The sequence below is a fragment of the Stenella coeruleoalba genome (genome assembly GCF_951394435.1).
Source record: "Stenella coeruleoalba genome assembly, chromosome: 13".
NCBI lineage: Eukaryota > Metazoa > Chordata > Mammalia > Artiodactyla > Delphinidae > Stenella > Stenella coeruleoalba.
In genome coordinates, this window is record NC_137159.1 from 60,471,499 (window position 1) to 60,498,305 (window position 26,807).

The 26,807-nt window shown below is 38.9% G+C and overlaps 1 protein-coding gene across 1 annotated transcript in view; it reads right to left on the reverse strand.

The window, feature by feature from the left end:
* Nucleotides 1-25,629, reverse strand: part of LOC307196044 (uncharacterized protein) — a gene marked incomplete at its 3' end in the record, with an annotated part of 305,233 nt that extends 279,604 nt beyond the window's left edge. The window contains exon 1 of the mRNA XM_079940773.1: nucleotides 25,385-25,629. The remainder of the gene's footprint in view (nucleotides 1-25,384) is intronic.
* Nucleotides 25,630-26,807: the final 1,178 nt, after the last annotated feature.

Consider the following 26,807-nt stretch of genomic DNA (forward strand, 5'->3'; position numbering starts at 1 on the left):
TAAGAGGATTTTTTTCAGTTAACCAGTCACCAAGTAAAACTATATATGCCTACAAAGACTAATGGAAAAGGATTATACCATTACCTTAAAATTCAATTTTATACTTCAAGTACAATATAGTAACTGATACTTGCCTTCCCAATATAAACCACTTTTTAAAAAATAAATTTATTTATTTATTTATTTTTGGCTGTGTTGGGTCTTTGTTGCCGTGCACAGGCTTTCTCTACTTGCAGCGAGTGGGGGGCTACTCTTCATTGCGGTGCATGGGCTTCTCATTGCAGTGGCTGCTCTCGTTGCAGAGCATGGGATCTAGGTGCGTGGGCTTCAGTAGTTGTGGCACATGGGCTTAGCTGCTCCATGGTATATGGAATCTTCCCAGACCAGGGATCGAACCCATGTCCCCTGAACTGGGAGGCGGATTCTTAACCACTGCGCCACCAGGAAGTCCTAAACCACTTTTTTTAAGGGCAAAATATATGAAACAATTCTTTTCTAACATGGGCTGCAGACTGCACAGGACTTGACTCGAGAAAGAAAGGAAACAAATGAGATAAGTCCTAAAAATACCCCAGTTTTCTACTGAAGACTGGAGTGTATAAAAGCAAAACTCAAGTAGATCACAGGATCTCACTGAATTGAAGAGATAATATTAGAGTTTGGAGACTCTAGGGCAAAGTGTCAGAGAGGAGAGAGATATACAGAGAAAGAACTCCAGAAATCTGCATAAGTGGCCCCTTGAGTCTTTGACAAAATATCCATTTCTGTATATGTGTGGTAAGACACCACTAAAACCAGGCAAAGAATAACTATGAGTGAAAGAACAACGAACAAGGAGCCGTAAGCTGAACAATTCCCAGAACTCATACAGGGCTGGGAGTCATCCAAGTTCTAACCAGTTGTGGTGGAAAAATCTCACTGAACAAGCAGGGCATTTAGAAGAGACTCAGAAGTATTAGGTCTAAACTATACTAGAGCAAGGCCACTGCAGACCTTCACGAAAAAACCTCAAAAGGGGTTTCCCTGGTGGCACAGTGGTTGAGAGTCTGCCTACTAATGCAGGGGACACGGGTTCGAGCCCTGGTCTGGGAAGATCCCACATGCCACAGAGCAACTAGGCCCGTGAGCCACAACTGCTGAGCCTGTGCGTCTGGTGCCTGTGCTCCACAACAAGAGAAGCCGCGACAGTGAGAGGCCAGCGCACCGTGATGAAGAGTGGCCCCTGCTTGCCACAACTAGAGAAAGCCCTTGCACGGTAATGAAGATCCAACACAGCCAAAAATAAATAAATTAATTAATTAATAAAATTAAATTAAATTAAAAACCTCAAAAGGATCAAGATCATCTGCAAGTAACTTAATTCTCTGCCCCAAAATAATCCAGTAATTTTTAAAAGAAGATACCAAAATCCACTTAACAATATGACAATTACAATGTCCAGTGTCCTATCAAAAATTACTAGTCCTGCACAACATTGTAAATCAACTATACTTCAATAAAAATTTTTTTAAAAATTACTAGCCCTGCTAAGAAGCAAGAAAATGGGACCTTTAGGTGGGGGGGAATGGGGGGTAAGGGGGGGGACAGGGACAGTGGGGGGAGTTAGCCAATAGAAACACACACAGAAATTACAGAGATGACAGTATTCACGATTTTTAAAGTGATATTATACATATGTTCAAAGATTTCAAAGAAAATATAAACCAAAAAAATAGAGAAATTGAAGAAATAAAAGAGAACACAAATGGAATTTTTGGAGCTGAAAAATATATTATCTGAAATGAAAATTTACCGAATGAGATTAATGGCAGATTACACTAGAAAAGATCAGTGAACTTGGAGACATAAAAATAGAAACTATATGGCCAAATAATGGCCAAAATAATGGCCAAAATTTTTCAAAATTTAATGAAAAATATAAGCTTACAGGTCCAAGAATAGCGATACAGCTTACACAGTGTAAACACAAAGAAAAACACATTAAGGCACATCATATTTAAATTTCTGAAAACTAGAAACAGAGAGGAAATATTAAACGTAACCAGAGGAAAAAAGACAAACACTTGATATAGAATAACAAAAATAAGAAAATCACTGACTTCATATCAGAAACAAAATAAGCCAAAGACAACTGAATGACATTTTTTTAAAGTACCAAAAGGAAGGAAAAAAAAAAAGTAAATCTAGAATTCTATATCCATCAAAAATATCGTTCAAAATAAAATGAAGACATTTTCAACAAAGATTGAGAGAATTTATGATCAGCAGACCTAAACTACAATAAATGTAAAAGGGAGTTTTTCAGGTTGAAGGAAAATGATAACAGAAGGAAATTCAGATCTACAAAAGGAACAAAAAAAGTCCAAAAATGCTAAGTATACAAATAAATACAAAAGAAGTTTATTTCATTTTTAGGGCTTCCCTGGTGGCGCAGTGGTTGAGAGTCTGCCTGCCAATGCAGGGGACATGGGTTCGTGCCCCGGTCTGGGAAGATCCCACATGCCGTGGAGCGGCTGAGCCTGTGAGCCATGGCCGCTGAGCCTGTGTGTCCGGAGCCTGTGCTCCGCAACAGGAGAGGCCACAACAGTGAGAGGCCCGCGTACCGCAAAAAAAAAAAAAAAAAAAAAAAAGAAGTTTATTTCATTTTAAAATTTCTTCAAAAGTTAACATACAGTTTAAAACAAAAATGATAACAGTGTACTGTGAGATCTATAATACATGTAGAAGTTTTATAGTTTTAGCTTCTATATCTAGTTTTCAGCACCTATTCTAGGTCCTTTGCTTTATAGCACTATAAGATTTTTAAATATCCATCAATTTCTTTTAAAAAGCTTCCCAAGATTTTGAATCTATAGATTCATTTTAAAATCTTATAGATAATTCAGGGAAAAGTGATCTATTTACAAAAATTAAGTTTTTTGATCCATGAACCCGTATATCTCTCTATTTATTTAGGGCTTTAAAAATTTGTCTCTGAAATAGTAATTTTTATTGTAGAGGTCTTAGATATTTTTCTTAAATTTATGGGTATTTTATGTTTTTTGATACTATTTGAGTGGCACTGCTTTAGAGTTTTATTTTGCAATTCTTCATTGTCCTAGTATACAGAATAGCAAATGGTTTTTTAAATATTAATCTTGTATCTTGTAATCTTGCTATATTCATCTATTAGTTATAATGGTTTTTATCATAGATTCTTTAAGATTTTCAATATGTACAATCATGTCATCTGTGAATAAAGTAACTTTATCTTTTCCTTTCCAATCTGTAGGCCTTTAATTATCTTTTTATTGCCTTATTGAGCTGGCAAGGATCTCCATTACAACACTGAATGGAAGTGATGAGATCATACATCCTTGCCTTATCCCCAGTATTAGGGTGAAAACATTCAGTCTGGCATTAAACATAACATTAGCTGTAGTTTTTTTTTTTGTAGATGCCTTTTATTGTGTTGAGGAAGTTCCCTCTACTCCTAGTTTGCTGAGGAACTTAAAAAATACATGTGTATGGTTGCTGAATTTCTCCAATACTTTTTCACCGTCTATCAGGATGGTTATACAGTTTTTCTCCTTGACTTCATTGATACGCTGTATTGCATTCATTATTTTCTAAGGGTAAACCAACTTGCATTCCTGAGATAATTCCCATTTAGTTATGATGTATTATCTTTTTCTATATTGCTGGATTCTATTTTGTAATATTTTATTGTTTATTGCATATATGTTAATGAAGGCTATCAGTATGTATTATCTTTGTCTGATTTTAGTATCAGGGTAATACTTCTCTCTTCACCTGTTTTCGGAAATACTTTGTGTAAAGTTGATATTATTTCTTCTTTAAACATATGCTAGATTTTACCATTGACACCAGCCAGGCCTGGAGATTTCTTTGGGAAAAGTTTATAAATTCCAAATTTAGTGTCTTTAAAAGAATGAGAGGTATTCAGATTTTAAATTTTTTTCTATGCCAGTTTGTGTCATTTATGCCTTTCAAAATATTTTTCTATTTCACTTAGGTTGTTCAATTTATTGGTATAAAGTAATATATAACAGCATATAATATTCTTTTATCTTTTTAATTTCTGTGGGATCTGTAGTGATGTCATATCATTCCTCATGTTGATAATTTGCAATTTTTTTCTTGATAACTCTAGCTAGATGATCATAAATCTTTTCCAAAAAAACAGCTTTGATTCCATTAATGTTCTCTATTTTTTTTCAACATCTTTATTGGAGTATAATTGCTTTACAATGATGTGTTAGTTTCTGCTTTATAACAAAGTGAGTCAGCTATACATATACATATATCCCCATATCTCCTCCCTCTTGCATCTCCCTCCCACCCTCCCTATCCCACCCCTTTGGGTGGTCACAAAGCACCGAGCTGATCTCCCTGTGCTATGCGGCTGCTTCCCACCAGCTATCTGTTTTACATTTGGTAGTGTATATATGTCCATGCCACTCTCTCACTTCATCCCAGCTGACCCTTCCCCCTCCTCGTGTCCTCAAGTCCATTCTCTACATCTGCGTCATTATTCCTGTCCTGCCCCTAGGTTCTTCACAACCATTTCTTTTTAGATTCCATATATATGTGCTAACATACTGTATTTGTTTTTCTCTTTCTGACTTACTTCACTCAGTATGTCAGGCTCTAGGTCCATCCACCTCACTACAAATAACTCAATTTTGTTTCTTTTTATGGTTGAGTAATATTCCATTGTATATATGTGCCACATCTTCTTTATCCATTCATCTGTCGATGGACACTTAGGTTGCTTCCATGTCCTGGCTATTGTAAATAGAGCTGCAATGAACAATGTGGTACATGACTTTTTGAATTATGGTTTTCTCAGGCTATACGCCCAGTAGTGGGATTGCTGGGTCATATGGTAGTTCTAGTTTTAGTTTTTTAAGCAACATCCATACTGTTCTTCATAGTGGTGGTATCAGTTTACATTCCCACCAACAATGCAGAAGGGTTCCCTATTCTCCACACCCTCTCCAGCATTTATTGTTTGTAGATTTTTTGATGATGGTCATTCTGACCAGAGTGAGGTGATACCTCATTGTAGTTTTGATTTGCATTTCTCTAATGATTAATGATGTTGCGCATCCTTTCATGTGTTTGCTGGCAATCTGTATCTCTTCTTTGGAGAAATGTCTGTTTAGGTCTTCTGCCCATTTTTGGATTGGGATTTTTTTGATATTGAGCTGCATGAACTGCTTGTATATTTTGGAGATTAATCCTTTGTCAGTTGCTTCGTTTGCAAATATTTTCTCCCATTCTGAGGGTTGTCTTTTTGTCTTGTTCATAGTTTCCTTTGCTGTGCAAAAGCTTTTGAGTTTCATTAGGTCCCATTTGTTTATTTTTGTTTTTATTTCCATTCCTCTAGGAGGTGGGTCAAAAAGGATCTTGCTAAATCATCTTAAAACAACAAATATTTATTATCTCACACAGTCACTGTGGATTAGGAATCTAGGAATAGCTTAGCAGTGGTTTTGGCTCAGGCTCTAGTATGAGGTTGCAGTAAAGACACGGGCTAGGGCTTCAGCCATCTGAAAGTGTACCTTCAGTTCCTCACCACCTGGGCCTCTCCTTAACAATGTGACAGCTGAACTCCCCCAGAGTGAGTGACACAATTGGGAGTGAGGGGGACTTCTCTATTGCTTTTCTGTTTTCTATTTCACTGATATCCACTCTTTGTTTTTGATTTCTTCTATTCACTTAGGGCTTAATTTAGCTTCTTGAGTAGGATCTTATATTATTTATTTTAAAGCTTATTCTACCTTATGTAAGCATATAAAGCTGTATCCCTTTAAGCACTGCTGTGGCCACATTCTATACATTTTGACATGTGTGTTTTATCATTCAGTTTAAAACATTTGCAAATTTCCCTTGTGATTTCTTCTTTGACCCAGGGCTTATATGGATATGTTTTACAAAATTTCAAAAAAATGTGGGGATCCTCAAGCGATATTTTTGTTATTTATCTACAATTTATTTCCATTGTGATCAGAGAATATGCTTAATATGCTTTCAATTCTTCAAAATGCGTTGTACATAGGTCAACTTTCCCTGAATTGATCTATATATTCTATGCAATTCCAATCAAAATCCCAGGAAGTTTTTTTAAAGAAATTAATAGGCTATTATTAAAACATAGTGATGTAATGCAAAAGACCTAGAATAGTCAAACAAATTTTGAAAGGGAATCACAAACTTGGAAAACTTAAACTATCTGAATTTGAGACTGTCTATAAAGTTATAGAAATGGAGACAGTGTGGCATTTACATAAAAGGCATATAAATAAATGGAACAGAATAGACAGTTCAGAAACAGAACCAGACATAATCAAATGATTTTCAACAGAGGTAATTCAATAAGTAAAGGATAGTGTTTCCAACATAGTTCTAGAAAAATCAGATATCATATTTTAAAAATAAACCTTGACCCTTACCTCATGTAATACACAAAAATTAATTCAAAATTGATCATAGATAGAAGCTAAAACTAAAGACTTCTAGAAAAATACATGAGAGAAAATCTTTGTGACCATGGGATAGGTAAAAATATTTTTAGATAGAGAAATTAGAAGCACAAAACATAAAAGAAAAATTATAAATTAAACTTAATCAAGATTGAAGACTTCTAGTCCAAAAATACCATTAAAGAATAAAAAGACAATCCCCTAAAGATGCTACCAGAAAACTGCTAGAGCTAATCAATGAATTTGGTAGAGTAGCAGGATACAAAATTGGTGTACAGAAATCTCTTGCATTCGTATACACTAATGATGAAAAATCTAAAAGAGAAATTAAGGAAACACTCCCATTTACCATTGCAACGAAAAGAATAAAATATCTAGGAATAAACCTACTTAAGGAGAAAAAAATCCTGTATGCAGAAAACTATAAGACACTGATGAAAGAAATTAAAGATGATGTAAACAGATGAAGAGATATACCATGTTCTTGGATTGGAAGAATCAACATTGTGAAAATGAGTATACTACCCAAAGCAATCTACAGATTCAATGCAATCCCTATCAAACTACCAATGGCATTTGTCACAGAACTAGAACAAAAAATTTCACAATTTGTACGGAAACACAAAAGACCCCAAATAGCCAAATCAATCTTGAGAACGAAAAACGGAGCTGGAGAATCAGGCTCCCTGACTTCAGACTATACTACAAAGCTACATTAATCACGACAGTATGGTACTGGCACACAAACAGAAAGATAGATCAATGGAACAGGATAGAAGGCCCAGAGATAAATCCACGCACATATGGTCACCTTATCTTTGATAAAGGATGCAAGAATATACAATGGAGAAAAGACAGCCTCTTCAATAAGTGGTGCTGGGAAAACTGGACAGCTACATGTAAAAGAATGAAATTAGAACACTTCCTAACACCATACACAAAAATAAACTCAAAATGAATTAAAGACCTAAATGTAAGACCAGACACTATCAAACTCTTAGAGGAAAACATAGGCACAACACTCTATGACATAAATCACGGCAAGATCCTTTTTGACCCACCTCCTAGGGAAATGGAAATAAAAACAAAAATAAACAAATGAGACCTAATGAAACTTAAAAGCTTTTGCACAGAAAAGGAAACCATAAACAAGATGAAAAAACAACCCTCAGAATGGGAGAAAATATTTGCAAACGAAGCAATTGACAAAGGACTAACCTCCAAAACATACAAGCAGCTCATGCAGCTCAATACCAAATAAACAAAAAACCCAATCCAAAAATGGGCAGAAGACCTAAACAGACATTTTTCCAAAGAAGATATACAGATTGCCAACAAACACATGAAAGGATGCTCAACATCACTAATCATTAGAGAAATGCAAATCAAAACTACAATGAGGTATCACCTCACACCAGTCAGAATGACCATAATCAAAAAATCTACAAACAATAAATGCTGGAGAGGGTGTGGAGAAAAGGGAACCCTTCTGCGTTGTTGGTGGGAATGTAAACTGATACTGCCACTATGAAGAACAGTATGGAGGTTCCTTAAAGCACTAAATATAGAACTACCATATGACCCAGCAATCCCACTACTGCGCGTATACCCTGAGAAAACCATAATTCAAAAAGAGTCATGTACCACTATTTACAACAGCCAGGACATGGAAGCAACCTAAGTGTCCATCGACAGATGAATGGATAAAGAAGATGTGGCACATATATGCAATGGAATATTATTCAGCCATATGAAGAAATGAAATTATTTGTGAGTTATTTGTAGTGAGGTAGAATTGAGTTATTTGCAGTGAGTTATTTGTAGTGAGTACAAGAGATATTCACTCTGTCATACAGAGTGAAGTCAGAAAGAGAAAAACAAATACCATATGCTAACACATATATATGGAATCTAAAAAACAAAAAAAAATGGTTCTGATGAACCTAGGGCAGGACAGGAATAAAGACACAGACGTAGAGAATGGACGTGAGGACTCAGGGAGGGGGAAGGGTAAGCTGGGACGTAGTGAGAGAGTAGCATTGACGTATGCACACTACCTAATGTAAAATGGATAGCTAGTGTGAAGCAGCCTCATAGCACAGGGAGATCAGCTCAGTGCTTTGTAACCACCTAGAGGGGTGGGATAGGGAGGGTGGGAGGGAGATGCAAGAGGGAGGGGATATGGGGATATATGTATGCATATAGCTGATTCACTTTGTTATACAGCAAAAACTAACACAACACTGTAAAGCAAATATATTCCAATAAAGATGTTTAAAAAAATAAAATAGGGCTTCCCTGGTGGCGCAGTGGTTGAGAGTCCGCCTGCCGATGCAGGGGACACAGGTTTGTGCCCCGGTCCGGGAAGATCCCACATGCCGCGGAGCGCCTGGGCCCGTGAGCCATGGCCGCTGAGCCTGCACGTCCAGAGCCTGTGCTCCGCAACAGGAGACGCCACAACAGTGAAAGGCCCGTGTACCGCAAAAAAACAAAAAAAAAAAACAAAAAAAGGTCTTTCTAAATCTTAAAGAAAAAAAAGGCAATCCACAGACTTTTAGAAAATATTCCTAATACACATACCTAATAAAGGTCTTTTGTCGAGAATATTTAAAGAACTCTTACAATTAGACAGGAAGAAGGCCTAAAAAATATTAATGGGCAGAAGATGTGAACAGACACTTCACAAAAGAAGATATACAAATGTCCAGTAAATGCATGAAATAATGCTCAACATCTTTGATCATCAGGAAAATGCACTTTAAACCTCTACACACCATTGAATTATCTAAAAATAAAGACGGACACCTTCAAGTTTGGTGAGAATTTGAGGCTACCAGTACTCTCATATATTATTGCTGGGAATGCAGAATGGAACAGCCACTCTGGAAAACAGAATAACAGTTATAAAGTTCAACATATGAATGTCCTTTATGACCCAGCAATCCCACTCCTAGATATTTATCTAAGAGAAATGAAAATGTATGAGTCCACAAAAATTTGTACATGAATGGTTATAGCAACTTTAGTCATAATACCCAGAAACTGTAAACAACCCAAATGTCTACAAACTGGAAAATGGATAAACAAATTGTAGTATATACATACAGTGGAATTCTGCTCAACAATAACGTTGATACATACAACAATGGATGAATCTCAAAAATATGCCAACGAAAGAGTACACACTGTAAGATTCCATGAAAATCTAGATCAGGCAAAACTAATCAATAATAACTGAAAGCAGATCAATGGTTGCCAGAGGTCAAGAATGACAGGGATTTAGTGCAAAGGAGCACCGAATTTGGAGAGTAATAGAAATATTCTGTGTCTTGATTGGAGTGGTTGTCGCAGTTGCCTACATTTGTCAAAGTTTATTGAGCTGTACACTTTAAATGTGTGCATTTTATTGATATAAATTATACCTCAATGAGGCATTTTATATACAAAAGAAATCAGATTTCACAGAATGACCAATATATATTTTACCATTCAAACTGATATACAAGATTTCAAGACCACAGAGCTTCCTAAAAGGCCTATTTCCACTTGGACTGTCCTTCTTGTGATCCTTTTGTCTTGAGCAGCGCTGTACCTATGACAAATTGTATTTTCCAAAAACAGCAGCATCCCACAGGCTATACTACAATATGACCTTGATATTCTTCCCATCAAAAAATGGGGTCTGTGTTCCCTCCCCTTACTTCTAAGTACACTTAGATGTGCTTAGAACCAACGGAAATGCAGCAGAAGTGACACTGCATGCCTTTCAAAGCTTAGTTGGTAAGGGTGACATAACCTCCCCCTGACTCACCGGAGCAAAATAGTATTAGAACCCTGGTCGACCATGTAACATTCCAACTCCCTGAGGCCACCATGCTGTGAGGAAGTCCAACTTATCCCAAGTGGAGAGACCATATGGAGAAGCTCTGAGACTACATGGAGCGAGAGAGAAAGATCCCCAGCCAGACCCTAGCTCCTACAGGCACCTGCTGTTCCAGCTCCAGCCATCACTTAACTATACCCCTGGAGAGACCCCATGCCAGAACAACCTATCATAGCTCTTCCCAAATTTCTGACCCACAGAAACTGTGGTGTGATTTGATATGCAGAATAAGTAACTGGTACAATACCCCCAGCAACACCACACTTGACACAGTGCTCAAAATCAATGGAAGGAGGAGGTGTGGTATCATCATTCTTTTTAATAAACCTAGAACTATTCCCCTCCCTTCAGACTCACTGCTCCAATATAGAAATCAGCACATCTTTTACTTCAGAGCCTGGCAAAACATATGCAGTAAATGATGCCCTGTTACCCGAGAAGAGTGGCATTGAATTAATCACCAGTGAGACAGCCTGGCTCTTTTATAGGAGTGGTGACAGATAAACTGCTAAACCCACAAGCACAACACATTTCTCTTTTCTGCACCCCGGACTCCCTTGGAGGCTACTGGAAAAAGAATTTTACCAAAAGTAAATGGGCAAGCAGGATTGCCCTAGGCTGAAGGGCCCTTCAGAAACATGGGCCTGTTGTTTCTTTCTCAGTGAAGGTTCATTATATACAGTATTATGTAAGACCTGGCACTAGACCAGGAACTGGCCTAAACAGACTTTGAAAAATAATTCCACCTCAAAACACATCCATCTTGCTGCATCGGCATGTTGACAAACAAGCTGAACTTCAGGGAGGCCTACGCACTGGTAGGCATAAGTCCCATCATGGCAGGTTATGGGCAAACTGCCTTCGTGCTGATCAAAATCCATCCATTCATGTCTGCTTGGCAGCCACAGTGAAAGAACTTGAAGCAAACCAAAAATGTAGCCACAGACAGACAGATAGACACACACACACACACACACGCACACACATCTTTCTTCCTCACTAGTTGAGGAAAGGGTACAAATAGAAATTAAGTATGTGCATGTGTTTATTTTAAACTGGGTGTTTATTTTCCAGTTTCCATAGGAAATAAGCGAGCTAATATTATCTTCCAAAAGTAAGTAACTTTATGCAAAACTCCCTAAAATTGATTTCAGGCCAAGATTCCTGCTGCAGCCTCCTCCTGCCCTCACGCCTCCAAATTCTCACACTGTGGTCTAAGCACAGAGGATTGTTAACAGAGAGGCATGGCCTTGCTTCTTCCCTCAGCTCTTCCGAAAGTTGAATCACAGGGTCTTTTCTATCCCTCTTGCCAGATCCTACTGCTTGAGACAAGAGATAAAATCTGATGGGAAAACAAAAATGTGAAGACCCAGGGAGGTTTGACCCTGTCAGCTCCTCTTGGCTCTAGACACTTCATGCAGCCAATTAATATCCTTACTGCATCTTTTCTGGAATTATGTAAACCAGGAGGGCTGCAGTTTGTTTTTGTTTGCGTTTTTGTGAAGCCCTGTGGATTTTGTGTTGCTGTGCTTTTAATAGTACATATATTGCGTTTGGGGGTTTTGTTTGCTTGCCTCAGTAAAGGACACTTACTAAGATCCTTCTCACAAAGCACTCTCTTCTTCATCAACACCAGCAACAACCTTTTAATATCTGCCTAATTTTAAAAGAACCAGATACTTCAAATGTGTACGTAATGACCACTATGCTTTGTTTTGTTTTTTTTATCACCAAAGGCTACATTTTCTAGGCACCATCCTTTTTAGGAAATGCAGTAAACTCCTGAGATTTTGAGGGGACAGGTCCAAAGACCTTCTCCAACCCCAAAATCTCAGACACAGGAATGTTTATTCAGGCCTCTGGCGCTGGGTCAAGAGTCCTGAATTTCCTCTGTATGTCATCACTCTAACCACATCTTGACCTGGATAAATGCATATAAATGGAGAAAACATAACCAACTACAGGCTGATACTCAGAAAAAGATTAAATTATTGAAGATAAGTATGAATGGAGACCTGAAAGGAATCCAAGCTTTCTGCTCTTAATAGGAATTAAGCTCATGTATACTAAAGATCAGTTGTTGAGAGGGGCGGAGTCAAGGTGGCATACGAGGAGGACGTGGAATTCGCGTCTCCTCACAACTAGGGCACCTACCAGGTACTGGTGGGGGACCACGGACACCTAAGGAAACTGGAGGACCCCCCAGAAACCGGGAAGGATGTGGGGCGTGGGGGGAGTGAAGGGGGAGAAGTGGAGGCAGGACGGGACTGGCGCCCCTGAGAGGAGGCTGGGGGAGGGAAAGGGATCCCACGCCAAAGGGGAAAATTGGGGAACCACTGGGAGTGCAAAGGATCTAAAGGGAGAATGGCCAGGTTTCCCCTGCCCACTTGGGCCCCCAGGAACCTTCTGAGATCCCGGGCCTGATCCTCTGCCCCCTGAGACCCCCTCCAGCCACACGGGTCCTGAGGAGTGGGAGGGAGGGAAGGGGGAGCAAAAGTAAAGTCTGGACCTCTGGGACCGGCACCCCTGAGGGGTGGCTGAGGGAAGGGAGGAGTTCCTATGCCCAGCGGGACCCAGCCACGGTTAGGAGTCCAGCAGTGACAGGGGAGACCCTGGGGGAGACGGTGGGGGAGGAGCGAGAAGGAACGGAAGGGGATGCGGCCAGTGCCTTCCCTGTCCACTTAGGCACCAGGGAGCCTGCTGTGCTCGGACCTAATCCTCTGCCCTCGGAGCCTCCCTCCTGCCACTCAGAACCCGAGCCCTGCCCCTACACCCCCACCCAGGGCCCCACCTCTACACTCGGAGACCCCTCCAATGCACTGGGACTAAACCCCACCCACACACCCTCACTCAGGGTCCTACCTCCAAACTCCGGAACCCCACACTCCAGAGGCCCTCCTTTCCACCTGCTGCCTCTCCCCTTCCACGCAGGTCCTAAGCAGAGGCCCCACCCCATGCCTGAACGTCACCCCACCTAGGTCCTAACCCATGTTCAAATGTCACCCCCCACCTGCCTAGGTCCCATCCCAATCTAAACCCCACCCCTGCCTAAGTTCCACACCCCACCTAAACTCCACCACCATGGCCAAGGCTTTTCTTTTTTTTCTTGTCTTTTTTCCTCTCTTAGATTGGGGTTCTGTCTTACCTTGTTGATTCATCGTTGCTGATCCTTTTGTATTTTTATTTTTCCTAAAAAATCTTTTAGTTTTCTAATTTTATTTTATCTTTATACTTTGTTAGTGATCTCTCCTTTGGCTTGTTTCCCACCCCCCTTTACTTTTCTTTTTTCTGTTGTGGTTCTATTTTACCTTGTTGCAGTTGTTTCAATTATACTTTTATTTTTCCTAATATATTTTTTATCTTTCTAATTTTATTTTGTTTTTTATTTTTTGATATTGTACTGCTCCTTTTTTCTTTCTTTCTTCCTTTTTTTTTTTTTTTTTAACCATGCCATAAAGCTTGCAGGATCTTGGTTCCCAGGCCAAAGGTCAGGCCTGAGCTCCTGTGGTGGGAGCTCCAAGTCCAAACTGCTGGACTAACAGAGAACCTCAAACCCCAGGGAATATCAATCAGAGTGAGGCCTCCCGGAGGTCCTCATTTCAGCATCAAGACCAAGCTCTATCCAACTGCCTGCAAACTCCAGTGCTGGATATCTGAGGCCAAACAACCAGTAAGACAAGAATACAGCACCACCCAGCAAAAAAAAAAGAAACAACAAAAAATTTGTTACAGATGAAGGAGCAAGGTAAAAACCTAAAAGACCAAATAAATGAAGACAAAATAGGCAACCGACCTGAAAAAGAATTCAGAGTAATGATAGTAAAGATGATCCAAAATCTTGGAAACAGAATGGAGAAACATTTAACAAGAATCTAGAAGAACTAAAGAGCAAACAAACAGTGATGAACAACACAATTACTGAAATTAAAAATACTCTAGAAGGAATCAATAACAGAATAACTGAGGCAGAAGAACGGATAAGTTACCTGGAAGATAAAATGGTGGAAATAACAGCCAGGGAGCAGAATAAATAAAAAAGAATGAAAAGAATTGAGGACAGTTTCAGAGACCTCTGGGACAACGTTAAATGCACCAACATTTGAATTATAGGGGTCCCAGAAAAAGAAGACAGAAAGAAAGGGTCACAGAAAATATTTGAAGAGATTATAGTGGAAAACTTCCCTAACATGGGAAAGGAAATAGTCAATCAAGTCCAGGAAGCACAGAGAGCACCATATAGGGTAAACCCAAAGAGAAACACACGGAGACACATATTAATCAAACTATCAAAAATTAAATACAAAGAAAAAAATATTAAAAGCAGCAAGGGAAAAACAACTAATAACATACAAGGGAATCCCCATAAGGTTTACAGCTGATTTTTCAGCAGAAACTCTGCAAAACAGAAGGGAATGGCAGGACATATTTGAAGTGCTGAAAGGGAAGAACCTACAACCAAGATTACTCTACCCAGCAAGGATCTCACTCAGATTGGATGGAGAAAATAAAACCTTTACAGATAAGCAAAAGTTAAGATAATTCAGCACCACCAAACCAACTTTACAACAAATTATAAAGGAACTCCTTTAGACAGGAAACACAAGAGAAGGAAAAGACCTACACAAACAAACCCAAAACAACTAAGAAAATGGTAATAGGGGCATACATATCGATAATTAACTTAATTGTAAATGGATTAGATGCTCCAACCAGAAGACATAGACTGGCTGAATGGATACAGAAACAAGACCCGTACATACAGTGTCTACAAGAGACCCACTTCAGACCTAGGGACACATACAGACTGAAAGTGAGGGGATGGAGAAAGATATTCCATGCAAATGGAAATCAAAAGGAAGCTGGAGTAGCAATTCTCATATCAAACAAAACAGACTTTAAAATAAAGACTGTACAAGAGACAAAGAAGCACACTACATAATGATCAAGGGATCAATCCAACAAGAAGATATAACAATTGTAAATATGTCTGCACCCAACATAGGAGCACCTCAATACATAAGGCGACAGCTATATGCTGTCAGCTGTATGCTAACAGCCATAAAAGGGAAATCAACACTAACACAATAATGGGGGGGACTTTATCACCACAGTTTCACCAATGGACAGATCATCCAAAATGAAAATAAATAAGGAAACACAAGCTTTAAATGCCACGTTAAACAAATGGACTTAATTGACATTTACAGAACATTCCATCCAAAAACAACAGAATAAATTTTCTTCTCAAGTGCTCATGGAACGTTCTCCAGGATAGATCATATCTTGAGTCACAAATCAAGCCTTGGTATATTTAACAAAATTGAAAGCATATCAAGTATCTTTTCTGACCACAATGCTATGAAACTAGATATCAACTACAGGAAAAAAACTGTAAAAAAATACAGACATATGGAAGCTAAACAATATGCTACTAAATAACCAAGAGATCACTGAAGAAATCAAAGAGGAAATTAAAAAATACCTAGAAACAAATGACAATGAAAACACAAAGACCCAAAACCTATGGGATGCAGCAAAAGCAGTTCTAAGAGGGAAGTGTATAGCAATACAATCCTACCTCAAGAAAGAAGAAACATCTCAAATAAACAACCTAACCTTACACCTAAACAATTAGAGAAAGAAGAACAAAAATACCCCAAAGTGGGAGGAGGAAAGAAATCATAAAGATCAGATCAGAAATAAATGAAAAAGAAATAAAGGAAACAATAGCAAAGATCAATAAAACTAAAAGCTGGTTCTTTGAGAAGATAAACAAAATTGATAAACCATTAGCCAGACTCATCAAGAAAAAAAGGGACAAGACTCAATTCAAGAGAATTAGAAATGAAAAAGGAGAAGTAACAACTGACACTGCAGAAATACAAAGGATCATGAGAGATTACTACAAGCAACTCTATGCCAATAAAATGGACAACCTGGAAGAAATGGACAAATACTTAGAAATGCACAACCTTCCAAGACTGAATCAGGAAGAAATAGAAAATATAAAGAGACCAATCACAAGCACTGAAATTGAGACTGTGATTAAAAATCTTCTAACAAACAAAAGCCCAGGACCAGACGGCTACACAGGTGAATTCTATCAAACATTTAGAGAAGAGCTAACACCTATCCTCCTCAAACTCTTCCAAAATATAGCACAGGGAGGAACACTCCCAAACTCATTCTACAAGGCCACCATCACCCTGATACCAAAACCAGACAAAGATGTCACAGAGAAAGAAAACTACAGGCCAATATCACTGATGAATATAGATGCAAAAATCCTCAAAAAAATACTAGCAAACAGAATCCAACAGCACATTAAAAGGATCATACACCATGATCAAGTGGGGTTTATCCAAGGAATGCAAGAATTCTTCAATATATGCAAATCAATCAATGTGATACACCATATTAACAACTTGAAGGATAAAAACCATGTGATCATCTCAATAGATGCAGGAAAAGCTTTTGACAAAATTCAACACCTATTTATGATAAAAACTCTCCAGAAAGTAGGCAAAGAGGGAACCTACCTCAACATAATAAAGGTCATATATAACAAACCTACAGCCAACATTGTTCTCAATGGTGAAAAACTGATACCATTTCCTCTAAGATCAGGAATAGGACAAGGTTGCCCACTCTCACCACTATTATTCAACATAATTCTGGAAGTTATAGCCACAGCAATCAGAGAAGAAAAAGAAATAAAAGGAATCCAAATCAGAAAAGAAAAAGTAAAACGGTCACTGTTTGCAGATGACATGATGCTATACATAAAGAATCCTAAAGATGCTACCAGAAAACTACTAGAGCTAATCAATGAATTTGGTAAATTACCAGGATACAAAATTAATGCACAGAAATCTCTGGCATTCCTATACACTAATGATGAAAAATGTGAAAGAGAAATTAAGGAAACACTCCCATTTACCATTGCAACAAAAAGAATAGAATACCTAGGAAAAAACCTACCTAAGGAGACAAAAGACCTGTATTCAGAAAACTATAAGACACTGATGAAAGAAATTAAAGATGATACAAACAGATGGAGAGATATACCATGTTCTTGGATTGGAAGAATCAACACTGTGAAAATGACTCTACTACTCAAAGCAATCTACAGATTCAATGCAATCCCTGTCAAACTACCACTGGCATTTTTCACAGAACTAGAACAAAACATTTCACATTTTGTATGGAAACACAAAAGACCCCGAATAGCCAAAGCAATCTTGAGAAAGAAAAACAGAGCTGGAGGAATCAGGCTCCCTGACTTCAGACTATACTACAAAGCTACAGTAATCTAGACAGAATGGTACTGGCACAAAAACAGAAATATAGATCAATGGAACAGGACAGAAAGCATAGAGATAAACCCACACACATATGGTCACCTTATCTTTGAAAAAGGAGGCAAGAATATACAATGGAGAAAAACAGCCTCTTCAATAAGTGGTGCTGAGAAAACTGGACAGGTACATGTAAAAGTATGAAATTAGAACACTCCCTAACACCATACATAAAAATAAACTCAAAATGGATTAAAGACCTAAATGTAAGGCCAGACACTATCAAACTCTTAGAGGAAAACATAGGCAGAACACTCTATGACATAAATCACAGCAAGATCCTTTTTGACCCACCTCCTAGAGAAATGGAAATAAAAACAAAAATAAACAAATGGGACCTAATTAAACTTTAAAGCTTTTGCACAGCTAAGGAAACTATAAACAAGGTGAAAAGACAACCCTCAGAATGGGACAAAATATTTGCAAATGAAGCAACTGACAAAGGATTAATCTCCAAAATATACAAGCAGCTCATGCAGCTCAATATCAAAAAAACAAACAACCCAATCCAAAATGGGCCAAAGACCTAAATAGACATTTCTCCAAAGAAGATATACTGATTGCCAACAAACACTTGAAAGGATGCTCAACATCACTAATTATTAGAGAAATGCAAATCAAAACTACAATGAGGTATCACCTCACACTGGTCAGAACGGCCATCATCAAAAAATCTAGAAACAATAAATGCTGGAGAGGGTGTGGAGAAAAGGGAACCCTCTTGCACTGTTGGAGGGAATGTAAATTGATACTGTCACTATGGAGAACAGTATGGAGGTTCCTTAAAAAACTAAAAATAGAACTACCATACGACCCAACAATCCCACTACTGGGCATATACCCTGAGAAAACCATAATTCAAAAAGAGTCGTGTACCACAATGTTCATTGCACCTCTATTTATTATAGCCAGTGCATGGAAGCAACTTAATTGTCCATCGACAGGTGAATGGATAAAGAAGATGTGGCACAAATATACAATGGAGTATTACTCAGCCATAAAAAGAAATGAAATCGAGTTATTTGTAGTGAGGTGGGTGGACCTAGAGACTGTCATACAGAGTGAATAAGTCAGAAAGAGAAAAACAAATACCATATGCTAACACATATATATGGAATCTAAAAAGAAAAAATGGTTCTGATGAACCTAGGAGCATGACAGGAGTAAGGACACAGACGTAGAGAATGGAGTTGAGGACACGGGGAGGGGGAAGGGTAAGCTGGGACGAAGTAAGAGAGTGGCATGGACATATATACACTACCAAATGTAAAACAGATAGCTAGTGGGAAGCAGCTGCATGGCACAGGGAGATCAGCTCAGTGCTTTGCGACCACCTAGAGGGGTGGGAGGGAAACGTATGAGGGAGGGGATATGGGGATATACGTATGCATATAGTTGACTCACTTTGTTATACAGCAGAAACTAATACAATATTGTAAAGCAATTATACTCCAATAAAGATGTTAAAAAAAAAAACATCAGTTGTTGGGACTTCCTCGGCAGTCCAGTGGTTAAGACTCCCTGCTTCCAATGCAGGGGCACAGGTCTGATCCCTCGCTGAGGAACTAGGATCCCATATGCTGCACAGCACAGCCAAAAAAAAAAAGTTTAAGTAAATAAATAAATACATTATGTTTGTAAAATAAATAAATAAAGATCGGTTGTTGAGATCCTTATGCTGACTACAGAAATATCATTAAGACTTTTTATCATTACAAAGTGTGTATTCTGTTGTTACTCAATATATTCGCTGGATGAATTCTAGGCTTACTATAAATCTTAAAGCCTTTTTGTGTCATTATAACATAAATGTCAAAACACTGTAACATCACCCAAAACACACACTTGTAAAGACTATTAAACAAGTCAAAATAAGTATTCAGGAAAATATTCAAAAGAGTCCATTGATGATACAGAAAATTTGCATTCAACCAAAATGTCCAACAAAGGAAAACAATTAAGGAAATCATTGTTCATCCGGTCAATCAACTATAAGGCAAATATTAAGATTATCAGTGTTTGATCATTACATTGTAAATGCCACCAGCCCAAAGAGCCCTGGGCTCTTTAGAGAAAATTATTCCATTCATTCAGCTTAAGCCCCCATTCAGTAATAATCATCTTGGACAACTAAGCATTCCCTACTTGCAGGCACTGATTCTATTTTTCATTTATTCAGCAAGTTCCAGGATATTGATACTGGAAAGTTAACCTCATGATTGAGTTTAGTCAAAAAATAATGCTATTGATAATAACAGCCAGCATCTTCAATGATTTACTTCAATGATTCCAACCCTTGGCTTGGAATCCCAACTCTGCCACTGGGTGTGTGACTTGGGGAACGACAATGAACCTGTCGATTCTTTAGTTTCCTTATTTGTAAATAGAGTAGATAACACTTCCTGTTGTGAGGATAAAGTAAGATAACATATGTAAAGTGCCTAGCATGTATATAAGGCTCTCTTGACAGGTATTATTGTTTTTCTTCTTACTTCAACATACGCCATTGTGTCTGCCTACCATTCAACAATTCACAAACATACAAAATCAAATGTAATTTACACACATAAGAAACATGCTGTTTATCTTCCTTAGATATTTATAATTCATGGTAGAAATTAAGTGGTCTCCTTTTCCAAGGTGGAATGTCAGCTAAGACCTGTATGCTCTACCTCTCCTCAAAACTGAGCCCTAAGGTTGTGTAAAACAATATATCGTGTCATCACAAAAGAAGAAAGGATTATTCGTAAAAGCCAATTACATTCTAGGCACTATTTGAGGCATATATATACTTTATCACATTGCTATCCCCATTTTAAAGATGAAGAAACAGAGGTTCAAAATGGTTGAATAACTTGTCCTAGATTCCAAAGAAGTAAATGACAGAGTCAGGATTCATATTTGGATCTGTTCAATTTCAAAGACCGTACACTTTCCCTTATGTTCAGCTTCAAAGTTTTAGTTTCTTACCACAATGTCATGAACTATTGTTAGAAGAAAATGAGACCACTGTTTACTATCTGTCATGGCTAGGTTTTAAATCAAGCCTAAGGATATAAAACTTATGACCTCTACATCTTAAGTAAAAGCCCACTTGAATTAAAACAAAACAATGGGAAATGCCTTAGTAATAATATTTGAAAAATCTTCAGAATGTGAGCTATCAACTTGCTTTGTTCAGTGGAATGTCCCTGCACAGAGCTGGATGGATGTCTGTGGGTGTCAGAGCGGTCAGTTTCGCCGGAGTAGAATACGTGAGTCTAAAGCTATGTGTTCTCTGTTCCTGATCAGCATGCCATAAGTTCAACTCTGACATAATTATCCTTTTCTACAGTTTGTAAACCTTCATCCCAACAGGATTATAGATTCTAACTAGGCTTAGTTTTAAATGGAAAAACAAATTTGTTTCATTCTTTCAGTATATGTCATGTAGGCAAAGAAAACTGTGGCTGGTATTACCTTTTCTAGTTCTACAACGCTCTGACAATGCACACTTCTCCAAGGAGCCACTACCCAAGGCTGGGCCCTGGAGGTGGTAGCCCTCTCCCTGTGCCACCATCGCCAGCCCCTGCCACAAGCCATGGGTAGTTCTTAACCCAGTACCTGGTACAGCATCTGGTACATAGTGGATGTTCAGTAAATATTTGTTCAATGAATAAATGAATGCAACTGTGTCTGCCCAAGCCAGGAAAGGAACTTAAAATCAGTCCTTCCTTATCCCTCATACTAAGATTGGTCTTTCTGTCTGTGCCTCCTGGCTACCAACTAAAACTTCCCAACTCACAGGCCAAAGGCAGTCTCAGGTTTTCACCTGCAAGGTCACGATACCTGTCTACCTCCCAGATCTTAAGAGGATCAAAATGGATGAGGTTGTCAGAAGCTTGGGAACCAAAGTATATGCCCCATACCCTTCAGAACTAAGTGAAGTATATGCCCCATACCCTTCAGAACTAAGTGAAGTAAGTGAAGTAAGTCAGACAAAGACAAATATTATATGATATCACTTATATGCAGAATATTTAAAAAACGATACAAATGAACTTATTTCCAAACAGAAACAGACTCACAGACATAGAAAACAAAGTTATGGTTACCAAAGAGAGAGGTGGGGGTGAGGGATAAATTAGGAGCTTACTAACAGATACACACTACTGTATATAAAATAAACAACAAAGTCCTACTAGTAGAGCACAGGGAACTATATTCAATATCTTGTAATAAACTGTAATTTAAAAGAATCTGAAAAAGAAAAAAATGTATACATATATGTGTGTATGTATATATGTATATCTGAATCACTCTTCTGTACACCAGAAACTAACACAACATTGTAAATCAGCTACAGTTCAATTAAAAAGAAAAGTGTCAGAGCTCCTTCTGTCCCCTGTGTCATGTGAGTCACTGATGCATCGTGCTGGAAAAAAATGCCTCTAGTGTTGTGTGGAAAATATAAACGTACACACACACACCCACAATTTGGAGGCTAAAGCCCTAAGTTCACAGCCCAAATGTCTGCAGACTAAATGTGTCTCCCAAAATTCATATGTTGAAGCACTAAAGCCCAGTGTGACTATATTTGGAGATGGGTCCTCTAAAGAAGTAATTAAGATTAAATGAGGTCATAGGAGTGGTGCCTTGGTCCAACAGGATTAGCGTCCTTATAAGAAGAAACACCAAAAAGCTCAATTCCTTTCTCTGCCTTGCGGGGACACAGCGAGAAGACTGCATGCCAGAAAGAGGGTTCTCATCAGGAACTGACGCTACCAGACCTTAATCTGGGACTTCTGGCCTCCAGACCCATGAGAAAATAAATGTCTGTTGTTTAAGCCACTCAGTCAATGGTATTTTGTTGCTAATACACCAACCTTAGACAAGTCACAACATCTCCAAACCTCAGTTTCCTCATCAATAAAAGAGAGATAAATCCTACCTCTTCATAAACATCAAATGAGGTAATGTATATTTTTAAGGGCTCTGCAAACAGTAGAGTATTAAATAGGCATTAATCATCATTAATCTCCACCTCTGTGCTCTCATACTTTAATCCTTGTGCTAGCCAAGCATATACCACATTGCATTAGATTGAATTTTTTCCTGTCTCCCTTGTAGACGGTGAAATCCTTTTGGCCAGGAGCCACGTCTCATTCGTCTTTGTACATCCAATGCCAAGGCACACAATCACTGCTCAAGAAATGACTGTGGAATGACCCCCAGGTGGCCTTAGATACCCTTTCTCTGTGTCCCATAATTTCTCCACACATTCTTCCATCACTTAACATCAGGTGTTGAAGTTATTAATTTTTGTGTTTTTTTTCCCCACTGGAGTATGAGCTTCCAGATGGTAGAGACCACATAGAATAATTATTGTATCCCTAATGACTAGCACAATGCCTGGCACCTAGTAGGAAATCAGTAAATACTGATGGATAGAAGGGAAATAATGCATTTTTTGAGGGATTTGCACTCTTGAATTTCAGAGCTCAAAGTTGCCCTGTATTCAATCCACAATCTGCAATGAAACCAACTAAATGTCCTTCATCCCACTCAGTCTTTGTTCAAAAGGCTCCTAAAAGGTCCCAGCTCATGCAGCTCTTTTATCCTAGTATAACCAGCAAAGGATCTGAATGCACTGTTTTATTGTACAAATCAATATCATCCCCCAGAGAACCAACACTAGTCATTACATCAGCAGTTGCTATGCAACCACCCTCCAAAGTTCAGGCTGAAAGATCCAGGGCTAAGGTAGTGATTTTTTCCCACCTGGAAGGGACCATAAATTCTAAGGAAAACCACATCATTATGCAGAGTCACTCAATCTTCTTACAAAAGGGAATTTAACCACATTGGAAAAGTATACTCTCTAGGTTTCCTAAGCTATGCATGTATAGCATTTTATAAAGAAATGTGTACATTTGCTACTGGATCCCAAACACACACACTATATAAACACATATTATGTATAAATGTATATCATTTATAAATATTCCTATATTTATAAATATTTATATATGTACATTAGAAAGAGAGTAAATACCATTTTTTTATGCCAAAGTAGTTTCAGGGAGTCAAATCACCCCATTTCTTTTTACAGAGTAAATATTTTAAATAAATTTCTATTTTCTAGGGGCCAAAAAAAAACTTTCAGAAAATATAGAAATATTTAAAGAGAAAATAAAGAAGCCATATCAAACAGCCTAGTTAAAACCACTGTTAGTATTTGCTTGTAACATTCCAGATGTTTATATATAAGAATATTAAAAAGCATTATATATATATGTATATATGTTATCATTATATATAATGTTCTTATGTATGTAGAAACATCTGGAATATATATATTATATATTTAGTTAGAATATATATTTTCTTTCTAAAATGGGAACATATTCTATGCATAGTTTGGATACCTCTTTTCTTTAAAACTTCACACCATTCCATGGATGTCTTTCCAAGTTAGCATATAGTTATAGCATTATTTTTAACGCTGCATAATATGTCAATATCTAGTTTAACTATATCAAAGTTTATATAATTATTTTCCTGTGGCGTCCATTTTTCACTATTATAAATAATGTTGTGAAAAAGTCCTCATGCTCACATCTTTGAAAACTCATCTGATTGTTTCAGTAAGTTCAATTCATGGATTAGATCAAAGATTATGCATTTATTTTAAGGCGTTTAGGTTATTTACAAGTACATTACCTAATCCTAGGCATTTATCCCCCAAACCAGGATTTTAGGTCAATATAAATTTAGTCACAACTTTGAAGAATTTTAAATATTTTAAAAACAATAATTCAAGATTTTCAAGGACATATTATGATAAAGATAACTTTGTCTCTCCTCTCATTTGACTGTACAACAATCCACTCTATGTCCTGCTGCCCTTTGCAAAACAAAGCTGTCTTTGTTCACTAAGTTGGTATTTCTTACCTTCACTTCCTATAGCTCCTCCTCTTGATCATAATTGTTGTTGTCACCAGCTGCATTTTAGGATTGGCTGTTGATTGCTTTACCTAGGCTCACAGCTGAGCCTGAAGAATAGCTTCAGAAACCCCATGTAAGATCTGGAACAAGTTCATGATTCACGTGGCTATGAAAGTTGGTCCTAAAAACATTTCATTTGGAGTATATTGACACTTGCCTTCCAAAAGACATGTTGACTTCTGTTCAAACTTCTTTCCTCTTTGTTGAAAACAGTTAAAACACTACTTTCCCCACTTTCAACCTTGGTTTGTTTTTCAAAGTCAACACACGAGGCTTCCAGGAAGATGGCAGAAGAGTAAGACGCGGAGATCACCTTCCTCCCCACAGATACACCAGAAATACATCTACACGTGGAACAACTCCTACAGAACACCTACTGAACCCTGGCAGAAGACCTCAGACCTCCCAAAAGGCAAGAAACCCCCCCACGTACCTGGGTAGGGCAAAAGAAAAAACAGAGACAAAAGAATAGGGACAGGACCTGCACCAGTGGGAGGGAGCTGTGAAGGAGGAATGGTTGCCACACACTAGGAAGCCCCTTCGTGGGCGGAGACTGCGGGTGGCGGAGGGGGAAGCTTCGGAGCCACGGAGGAGAGCACAGCAACAGGGGTGAGGAGTGCAAGGCGGAGAGATTCCCGCACAGAGGATCGGTGCCGACCGGCACTCACCAACCCGAGAGGCTTGTCGGCTCACCCGCCGGGGTAGGCGGGGCTGGGAGTCGAGGCTCGGGCTTCGGTCGGAGTGCCGGGAGAGGACTGGGGTTGGTGGCGTGAACACAGCCTGCAGGGGTTAGTGCGTCACGGCTAGCCGGGAGGGAGTCCGGGGAAAAGTCTGGACCTGCCGAAGAGGCAAGAGACTTTTTCTTCCCTCTTTGTTTCCTGGTGCGCGAGGGGAGGGGATTAAGAGCGCTACTTAAAGGAGCTCTAGAGACGGGCGCGAGCCGCGGCTAAAAGCGCAGACCCCAGAGACGGGCATGAGACGCTAAGGCTGCTGCTGCCGCCACCAAGAAGCCTGTGTGCGAGCACAGGTTACTATCCACACCCCCCCTTCCGGGGAGGGTCCCGGGCTCCAGGGACAACTCCCCCGGGAGAATGCACGGCGCGCCTCAGGCTGGTGCAACGTCACATCGGCCTCTGCCGCTGCAGGCTTGCCCCGCATCTGCACCCCTCCCTCCCCCCAGCCTGAGTGAGCCAGAGCCTGCGAATCAGCGGCTCCTTTAACCCTGTCCTGTCTGAGCGAAGAACAGACGCCCTCCGGCGACCTACACGCAGAGGCGGGGCCAAATCCAAAGCTGAGCCCTGGGAGCTGTGCGAACAACGAAGAAAAAGGGAAATCTCTCCCAGCAGCCTCAGAAGCAGAGGAATAAAGTTCCACAATCAACTTGATGTACCCTGCATCTGTGGAATACATGACTAGACAACGAATCATCCCAAATTGAGGAGGTGGACTTTGAGAGCAAGATTTATGATTTTTTTCCCCTTTTCCTTTTTGTGAGTGTGTATGTGTATGCTTCTGTGTGAGATTTTGTCTGTATAGCTTTCCTTCCACCATTTGTCCTAGGGTTCTCTCTGTCCATTTTTTCTTTGTTTGTTTGTTTTTGTTTTTTTAAAATTTTTTTCTTTTTTTCCTAGTAATTATTTTTTTATTTTAATAACTTTATTATATTTTAACTTGCTTTATTATATTTTACTTTATCTTCTTTCTTTTCTTCCTTCCTTCCCTCCTTCCTTCCTTCCTCCCTCCCTCCCTCCTTTCTATTGCTTTCTTTCTTTCTTTCTTTCTTCTTCTACTACTAATTCTTTCTTTCTACTTTTTCTCCCTTTTATTCTGAGCCATGTGGATGAAATGCTCGTGGTGCTGCAGACAGGAGTCAGTGCTGTGCCTCTGAGGTGGGAGAGCCAACTTCAGGAAACTGGTCCACAAGAGATCTCCCAGCTCCACATGATATCAAATGGCGAAAATCTTCCAGAGATCTCCATCTCAACACCAGCACCCACCTTCACTCAACGACCAGCAAGCTAGAGTGCTGGACATCCTAGGCCATACAACTAGCAAGACAGGAACACAACCCCACCCATTAGCAGAGAGGCT